This window comes from Protomyctophum bolini (genome assembly GCF_963924005.1).
Source record: "Protomyctophum bolini genome assembly, chromosome: 14".
Taxonomy (NCBI): domain Eukaryota; kingdom Metazoa; phylum Chordata; class Actinopteri; order Myctophiformes; family Myctophidae; genus Protomyctophum; species Protomyctophum bolini.
In genome coordinates, this window is record NC_137875.1 from 42,144,479 (window position 1) to 42,153,804 (window position 9,326).

Here is a 9,326-nt window from a genome sequence, read left to right on the forward strand (position 1 = left end):
GAAAATAAATCCTGCGTTAGATGAATATGAGAAAAACAAGTGTAGCCTATGTATGCATGCAATTGTGAGGAGTAGGGCACAATATTCTGTAGAGGGTGAAACATGTACTTCCTTCTTCCTATAGCCTAGTGCTTGAAAAAACTAAGCAAAAGATAAATTATATTCATGAATTGTAAAATAAAATAAAAATGGTGAAAAGTAAATGTATTCTAGAAACGGTAGAATCATTTAAAGAGAGGGTAACATATTATTTATTTGCTAAACTGTTGACACACGTCTCTCAGAAAACCCTTAAGTATGTCAACTATATATAAAAACATTTTTGGGGAGGAGCCACATTTGATATTTTAGCTTTATCAACTGAAATTATCGACATCCGCCATTTTGGAGAAATAAACTTTGGGTTGCCTGATGACGCGCACCGCAGCGTCATCAAGGGAGGTCGAAATCTTGTCTCGGTGGAATGCTAACTCGACACGCCCATCGACTGCCAGGATGCCGGGCGCTGCGCGCACACACTACAGTATGCAGCAACATTATGTGGACGAAAGCAGCTTGTTATTCTAATAACAAGCACAAATAATAAAGATTAGCCAGGAGAAGAAAAAGCTGAGTCTTCCATACACAAGGGCCACCGATTCCTGTAACTGTCCAGACTCCAGCCACCAGCGGGACTGTTTCACGTGTAAGTAAACTTTGCTAGTATTAGCTGTTGCCAACTTGGCTATGCTAACCAGCCGATACATGGTGGAGCATCGCACGTTATGCGATTGCATCGGTTTGATAATAATTTATTCTATGCAGCGTTCCTTTTACATGTCTATCAGGCTACTGTAAGTGTGTATTTACTGTAAGAATTGAATAATCAAAAGGGAATATTGTGGTAGGGACGGGGGCATTCGTGTATGATAACATGCATTCATTCAACCCAAACATGGATTATTTTGCATAAATGAAATTAATATTTAGTGGGATATATTCCAGTCCAACAGTGGGCTAGTCTACCGTTCTAATCAAGTCTTTTGTCATTTAGGGGGACATTGCCTGTGTCATGAACGCCGCCACCTGCATGGTCCAGAGCTCTGTGGATTCCGGGGAGACTGCAGAATATTGTCCGTCATATATTTTTGTATTTTAAATAAAAGTGATACTTCACATTTTGTTGCAATATCATTTGAAGCTGAGCATTGAGCAATGTACATTTCTCTACTTGAAGAGGTATGCGTATGCCTACATAACTATAAATGCCTATATGAATATAATAATGTATATGACATTCTATGATGTTGAGAATCACTGCACAACAACCAGGCATTTCAAGCTAGCCTATTCCTTGCATAATTATAGTCTAGGTCGTCTATTTCTACTACTGTACATCATAAATCATGTTCATGTTGTAGCCTATAGCTAAATATTTTAACTGCGTTGATAGAATGGTTAGAATTACCATTGTATGATAAATTAATAACATTAGGAACGCAGCCAGTTGGTAGGTGTGTGAATCAATCATCTGATGAAAAAGGACACGCTGAGGAGTGGACTTCATTGCACTTCAATGGAGCAGACAAACAAAAGGAACGAGGTGTTGGTTGGTGAACTTTTATCAGCTAAAAGTAGTTATGTTTGCAGAAATTGACTGAATTAACAGTATGCCTATATTATACAATACCCCCACCCCCGCAATTATACTGTATATAATGTATAATCTGCACGAGTCAACATGCAGTCTGTCTAGACTCGAGAGACTATGGCTCGCCAGCGTTCAATCTGCTTTTGCAATTCATATCCGACGTAATGATATTCGGTCTTGGTTCAAATTATACCTTGGAACCAACAGTAGGTATAATTTGAACCAAGACAGACGCATGTAGATGATAAAAGATGGGAACGTTGATATTATTAAGCAAGCATATGTGACTGCAATATATAAAAGTTTTCATGTAAAGGAAAATGGAACCAAACGGACCGTTATGTTATTAAAGTCTTTCTTTTAATTATCAACTTTCCCTCATGAATATGCTTCATGTCCCGTATTAATCCTATGTTAACATTTGTCTAGAAAAAAACCCTCCATAATAATCATGCCAAGTCACCCCGCTTATAGCCTACTAGTACCCACAGAGAAGCACTCATTCTGGGATAGCTGCCTCTCAGTGGCCCGCTGTAACCAGCCTGGAGAAGAGTTAAGACACGCCCCTCGCAACTAGCCACCGACGCTAGCCCTGTTTCACTATGAATATTGCAAAAACGGTCTGCTCAATTATTAACAAAACACAACGTGTGATAGCCGAAATATCCCCGTTCATGGTCGTTAACAAAGTTATATTTTTACTCCCTTAGTAGAGTGTTTAATATGGTAATTCCCACAGCCACTTTTCAATGTAATCCTATGGGGGCCCGACCAGATCCCCCCGTGATGACGCGCCATATTGACTCGTCACTTTCCGAGGTGAATGGGCGGTGCTTCGGGAGTTGTAACCTCCTTCTTCTGACAGCTCCCAAAGTACACACAATGGGCCTGATTCACAACGGCGTTTACGGTGATAACATGACGTGAAGCTAGCGGAAAGGCATTTACGTGGATTTCCCACATTAATTTGGAATTCATGGAAATGGCCGTGAACTTGACGCTCACGTACGTTGGTCGGAAACTCCGTCAATTCCCACGGGACGTCTTTAGGTGGCGGAGACGGCCCAGACGGGAGACATTTGCGGAAGCATACACGTGAGATTTATTCAGAAGGCTTTAGTCTTCATGCTGAATCAATAAATTGTTCCCAAATCTCAGATAAAATATGTAGGCATGTGTCCCCATGACATATTGGTCGATCAGCACAAAATAAATGATAGCCTATATAATAAAAGCTGAGTGCACTTGTATGCCTAAATGCATGCATTTCCCCATACAGAAACTGCCCCTGCAAGCCCGACACCTTTTTATTTATTCATTAGGATATTACTATAGCATGCGCGATTGCGCTTCTCACTTGACAGCTTTCTACTCGCAGTGCAACGGTTGTGAGCTTGTAGATCGGCTCTCGCGCATGTTAAAAAACAAACTCACAATTATAATAAGAACACATAGGCTTATCTGCATTCTGCACTACGAATCCAACATTGTTTAGTGTAGTAATGCCTGCAGTAGGCGGCAGGCCTATTGAAATTGTTTTGTTACGGAGCTCCTTGAGTCAGTTGACTGTCGGTGTGTGTGTGTGTGTGTGTGTGTGTGTGTGTGTGCAGTGTGTGTGTGTGTGTGTGTGTGTGTGTGTGTGGGGTGGGCAGACAGCAGCGTGCTGCCGATCCGATTCACATTGGAAAATGAATGGGCTATATAGCCCTGTATAAAAAATAGAAGACCACATTAGCCTGGGAGGCGGCCTTTTTTCCGACAGCATTCTAGCCGACGGGGCAACGGTCCGCTCCGCAGCTCCACATGCGCTGCTCCCGTGCTTGCAAATATGAAGGACAGACTTTATAATCATGTATTGATATTGATCACATGCATGGATGCCACACACAGAATAGTTTAACTCACTGGCTAAACTCACTGGATTATAATTTCTTAAATTCTTCAGACAAGAGGATCCCAATTATTCACTTATGAATGTATAGGCTTGTACTGTTCTTTATCGCGCAAGCCATGCCCCCCTCCCTCTCTCCTCTCTCTCTCTCTCTCTCTCTCTCTCTCTCTCTCTCTCTCTCTCTCTCTCTCAAAAGACGACTTTTGCATTGACATATATCCGATATTTTAAATATCGGATAGGATAGCCTATGTTTTACCTCTGACTGCAAAGTGCAAAGGTATGAGTGCAGCACCCGCCTTGGTCCCGAACTTAATTAAATAAATTATAATTATATTGTTTCAGCAGCGGAGCACGCACCGTTGTGGACATATTAATAGAGTGCGGGCTATATTCATGCATTGACCGCGGCTGTGAAGGCGCATAGTCTGCGGCTGCAAAGCCTTTTTTCTTTTTTTGACAGACCAAACTGCTGTCTGCTGAGTCATGCTTGAAGCCTTTTATGGTGCGATATGGGGCGTGGATCAATGCAAATGAGGTTGTCGGGTGCTTTTCCGATCACTTTGCACCCACTGCATTCAGTATGACATACACCTGCGATACGCCAGCGCACCTGTGGTACACACCGCTCTCTGAATAACACGTCATCTCAACGTAGCTTGATCGGACGGATAAATACGATATCTGTTTCCACCACAGTGTAACGGTGGCGTATTTCTTTTTAATGAATCAGGCCCATTGTGTTCACAATTATTACACAATTAAATTGGGGAAAGTAGTGCCAAAAATGTTAGGGACGTTGACAATGAGTGTGTTGAGAATGCTTTGAACAAGGTGAAAATAAGTGAATCTGAGAAACAGCTACTGTATGTGATGATGATATTATATTGATTGATGCAGCTATAGATTATTCAGCCTAACAAGAGCCCGCAGGGTCAGACTGGCTATACAGGGGACTTTTATAAAACCTTTTCAGGTTAAGGCTAAAGGTAAGGCTAAAGGTAAGGCTTTACAGGCATATCGTCACCTTATTAAACTAATTGCCTAAGTCATTTTTTCAAGGTTTTCAGGAAACACAAAAAACTGTGCCAAATGTAGAATATATTATATTTCTTAATTATTTAAATTCCAAAAAATATGAAAAAATATGACTATTGACATACAAATAAAGGTGTATGTCAATCATGTAAGGATAAAATGACGTAGGCCAATATCTGAACATGCCATTTTAACTTAGGCAATTATAAACGTTATTTAGGCCAAATTACTTCTGCAGTAAGTGACTTAGGCAAAATGTTTTATTCCAATTATTTTTAATAGACTATGGTTTAGGGTCAGCCACAGAGTGTTTAAAATAATATCAGAGAACAAAGACATTTGACACTGAAGGGGAGTGAATGGGAGTGAATTTGGAGTGAATGGGACTGAATGGGAGGTACTGTTACTATGGGACTGAATGGGAGTGAATGGGACTGAATAGTACTGAATGGGACTGAATGGGAGTGAATGGGAGGTACTGTTACTATGGGACTGAATGGGACTGAATGGAAGTGATTGGGACTGAATGGGACTGAATGGGAGGTACTGTTACTATGGGGCTGATACTATGGGACTGAATGGGAGTGACAGTCCCATAGTAACAGTACCTCCCATTCACTCCCTCACTCCCATTCACTCCCATTCACTCATGTTCACTCTGAATGGGAGTGAATGGGAGTGACAGTCCCATAGTAACAGTACCTACCATCCACTCCCATTCACTCCCTTTCACTCTGAATGGGAGTGAATGGGAGTGACAGTCCCATAGTAACAGTACCTCCCATTCACTCCCATTCACTCCGATTCAGTCCCATTCACTCCCCCATTCACTCCCATTCACTTTTATTCACTCCCATTCAGTCACATAGTAACAGTACACCCCATTCACTCCCATTCAGTCCCATTCACTCCCATCGTGTCAGTCCCATAGTAACAGTACCTCCCATTCAGTCCCATTCCCTCCCATTCAGTCCCATTCACTCCCATTCACTCCCATAGTATCAGTCTCATAGTAACAATACCTCCCATTCACTCCCAGCGGTGGCCGAACGGATTGCGGAGCGGTCTTGATACCGGAAGGTCGCCAGTTCGAATCAGCGGTCCGACACGTTAAAAATGACCACCGCTGAAGTGCCCTTGGACAAGGCATTGAACCACTACCATGAAATGTTCTATGAAATAAGCAGGGCCTGGCTGTAAACAAGTATCTGATGCTTAGTCCAGTTACCCTGGGTAAACATAGTACCTTTCCTTTCCCATGCACTCCCATAGTATCAGTCCCATAGTAACAGTACCTCCCTTTCACTCCCATTCAGTCCGATAGTATCAGTAACTCCCATTCACTCCCATAGTATCAGTCCCATAGTAACAGTACCTCCCAATTTCACTCCCATTCAGTCCCATTCACTCCCATAGTATCAGTCCCATACAGTACCTCCCTTTCACTCCCATTCAGTCCCATGCACTCCCATAGTATCAGTCCCATAACTAAAAAACGTTGCATTGATGCACCTGGGATGTATCCTCAGTGATGTATCCTGAGGTCAACGGGGTTTCAAGTCTCTCAACATTATACCCCTCACTCAGGCGACCCAGCCGGGGTTGATCAAGTCCCGACTTACGTCCCAGTAGCTACCCTCAATCAGTCCCACTAGGGAAAAACCAGGGGCACACAATCCGTTGGAACTACTCCAGAACTACTCTGCCAGTGCTGGGAGGTACACTTCTGGCACATGGAGGGACTAGACTCTGTGGGTTGTCTCCTGGCCGGGTACTGTTACCCATAGTAACAGTACCTCGATTTCACTCCCATTCAGTCCCATTCACTCCCATAGTATCAGTCCCATAGTAACAGTACCTCCCATTCAGTCCCATGCACTCCCATAGTACCAGTCCCATAGTAACAGTACCTTCCTTTCACTCCCATTCAGTCCCATTCACTCACATTCTATCAGTCCCATAGTAACAGTACCTCCCATTCAGTCCCATTCACTCCCATTTTGAAAGGTGTGTTAAAATGGCCTAAGTCACATTTTATTATGACTTAGGCAAAATAATATGGCCTAAGTCTCCCTCTTGACATAGGCCATTGTTTTAATAGGGTGTAACAGGAAGGCCTTTTACATTAGGGCTCAGGCGATTTTACCAGAGGTGGCCAGCATCACCAGCTGGTGATTTAGGCAAAAGAAAATGACTTAGGCAATTAGTTTAATAAGGTGACGATATGGAGGATGCAGCTGGTGTCACAATCCATGTCGACTGGTGTAATCACAATTTTGTATAAGAAATAAGGGTAGAAAACTGAAAGTAGAGAACTACAGACCAATCAGTCTCTTGAACAATGACTTTTGCTATAAGATTCTGGCAAATAGGATTAAAAGGGTATTGGGTAGCATTATATCTTCTACACAGGCATATAGAAGATATAATATGCACAATGCGAGATGTGATTCCCCATATGAATAATGATGGAGAAGGTGGTATAATCTTAAATATAGACTATTTAGGCCTGACGTTGAAATAAAAAAAATGTCTTCTAAAAGTTTTCTGAAATACCTCATGTTTCTATATCAGTGGTTCTCAATATTTCATGTCAAGGACCCCAACAATTATATGTTATTGGCCACCAACCCCCATCTGAACATATGTTGCTCCAGGAACCCCCCCAGAAGCAAAGATTTGAGTTGAAAACGTTTTATCTGGAAGAATATACATTCTAAGATTTGAGCCACATTTTCACAATAAAAAAGTAGCAGATCTACAAGCTGCCATGCTATGAGCTTGTAGATCTGCTATTTTTCAATAGCTAAAGTATTACATAATGCTTAAAACACCAAAAGGGTTTCCCGTCCAGAAATGTGTGTGTTTTTTTTTTTTAAATAAAGCATTTGATAGAGTTCAGCATAATGTCCTTTACAAAACAATGGAGAGATATGCGGTTTTGGGCCTATGCTCATTAAATGGATTCAACTGCTGTATAGTAGCCTAGTAATGCCAAGAGCTGTGTAAAGTGAAATGGGGTTCTGACTGACACTTTTCCATTGGAAAGGTCAGTGAGACAAGGGTGCCCCCTGTCGGGCATCTTGTATAGTGTTTCCACAGTGTTATACTCCAGGACCTGGCTAAGATATGCACTTCATTTTTAAGTTAATGGCAGGGTGGCCAACTAGCCACATCCAAACAGACAAAGTCCTATCTAATTGTATTAAATTATGTCAAACCCACCAACATTGCAGCTGTACGAAAAGCTTTAATTATCCTCTTTATATCTGCAAAGTTTTGTTTCATAAAAGTCCACGGTAGACATGTCATGAGCTACTTTATGTCAATAAATTCCTTGCAGTTGATTTTTTTCTAAGTATTGGAGTTTGGAGGCGCTCTGTAGAAGCCAATTCACTGTGTTTTTTGATTATTATTTCTGTTATTATTTAGCCTTTATGCTGAAGCTAATTGGTTAATTGGGTTAGTGGGTTGGGCATAGACGGGCACGCCTCCAGGCCTAGGGCTTAATTATGGACAGCCTGTGTGGGGAAATTCATGCACTTTGTGGATACATGGTTTTTACCAGTAACAGGGAAGATATTTGTACCATGCAGTTTACGTGAAATAAAAGCAAAGCAAATGAATGTACCAAGTGGACAATGACATTCTTCCTACTGCGTACACCTAAACCCACAGAATGGGTGCATCAGTGAGTTTGTTTGTTTGTTTGAGACAAAAGGTCGAAAGTTGACAAACTAGCACTTACAACAGTAAAAACCTTCCATTCGAAGAGGACTCTAACCAGGAACTGGGCATCGTGATGATTCACAAAGAAAATTAATTGGAAAAGGCTCTACGGATCGAGGATTGGAGTCTGGAAGGAGACGGAGTGCAACGACAAAGGACAAACTCAAAGTTTTAACAAGTGGACGCGCAGCACGCAGCACAAGCTAAAGCCTCATCAATATCAAGCCCATGGTGGTATGTAACGAAACACCGAAAAGGCTGTACAGGAAAACAGCAAATAACTACTGGAGTTATTTTATTTTTCGTGTGTCACTCACTGCTACCTTTTATTGGTGACACGTTGCTGACAAGTGCTGCACTGCTGTCCATTGTTTTATTATTGATGTTTTGTCACCGTCGGACTTTTATTGGTGACAAGTTTTCTGCATTGCCGTCCGTTATTATTATTGATGTTTTGTCACTGCCGGACTTTTATTAGTGACACAAACGCCTGTTTTGCACTGCCTTTATTTATTTTGGGCATTTGCTTTGCGATTTTTGCACCTGAACCCGGACACTGAACTGTCAACAGCGCGGCTGCGCTTTCTTTGAAGTTTACTTTGCACCGCACTTTATTGTGCGACAAAAGGGGAATTTGCAATATGTCCGATGTCATGGAGCCTGTGAGCAGCAATGGTGCGCAACTATTGGCAAAAAGGACCCCAAGGTTAACAGAGAAGGGCATGGCTTTACAAAAGGAAAACTGTATGAAAACATTAAAAACAAAAGGCAACCACACCGGCCAGTACATTGAAAGAGTCAAAGTGCTTATGCAATCCAATGAGAATGTCACAAAAATGCAATCTGAGCTGAACACATTGAAAACATGTTTTGACGAAATGAGTAATGCATATGATGCATTTTTGACGTTGCCTCTGACCAAGGAGGAGGTTAATGAGCAAAAGGAATGGTTTGAACGAAAAAAGAGAATGTACTGTGAATTTGAGGAGGATGTGAAAAGGTGGCTTTATGAGGCTGGTCAATCATCACAACCCCTTG

The 9,326-nt window shown here is 41.8% G+C and overlaps 1 long non-coding RNA gene across 1 annotated transcript; it reads left to right on the top strand.

The window, feature by feature from the left end:
- Window positions 1–506: 506 nt before the first annotated feature.
- On the top strand, window positions 507–1,157 carry LOC308327750. Its single transcript, XR_013965212.1, has 2 exons — window positions 507–685; window positions 1,034–1,157. It is a non-coding gene; the product is annotated as an uncharacterized lncRNA (long non-coding RNA).
- The last annotated feature ends 8,169 nt before the right edge of the window (window positions 1,158–9,326 follow it).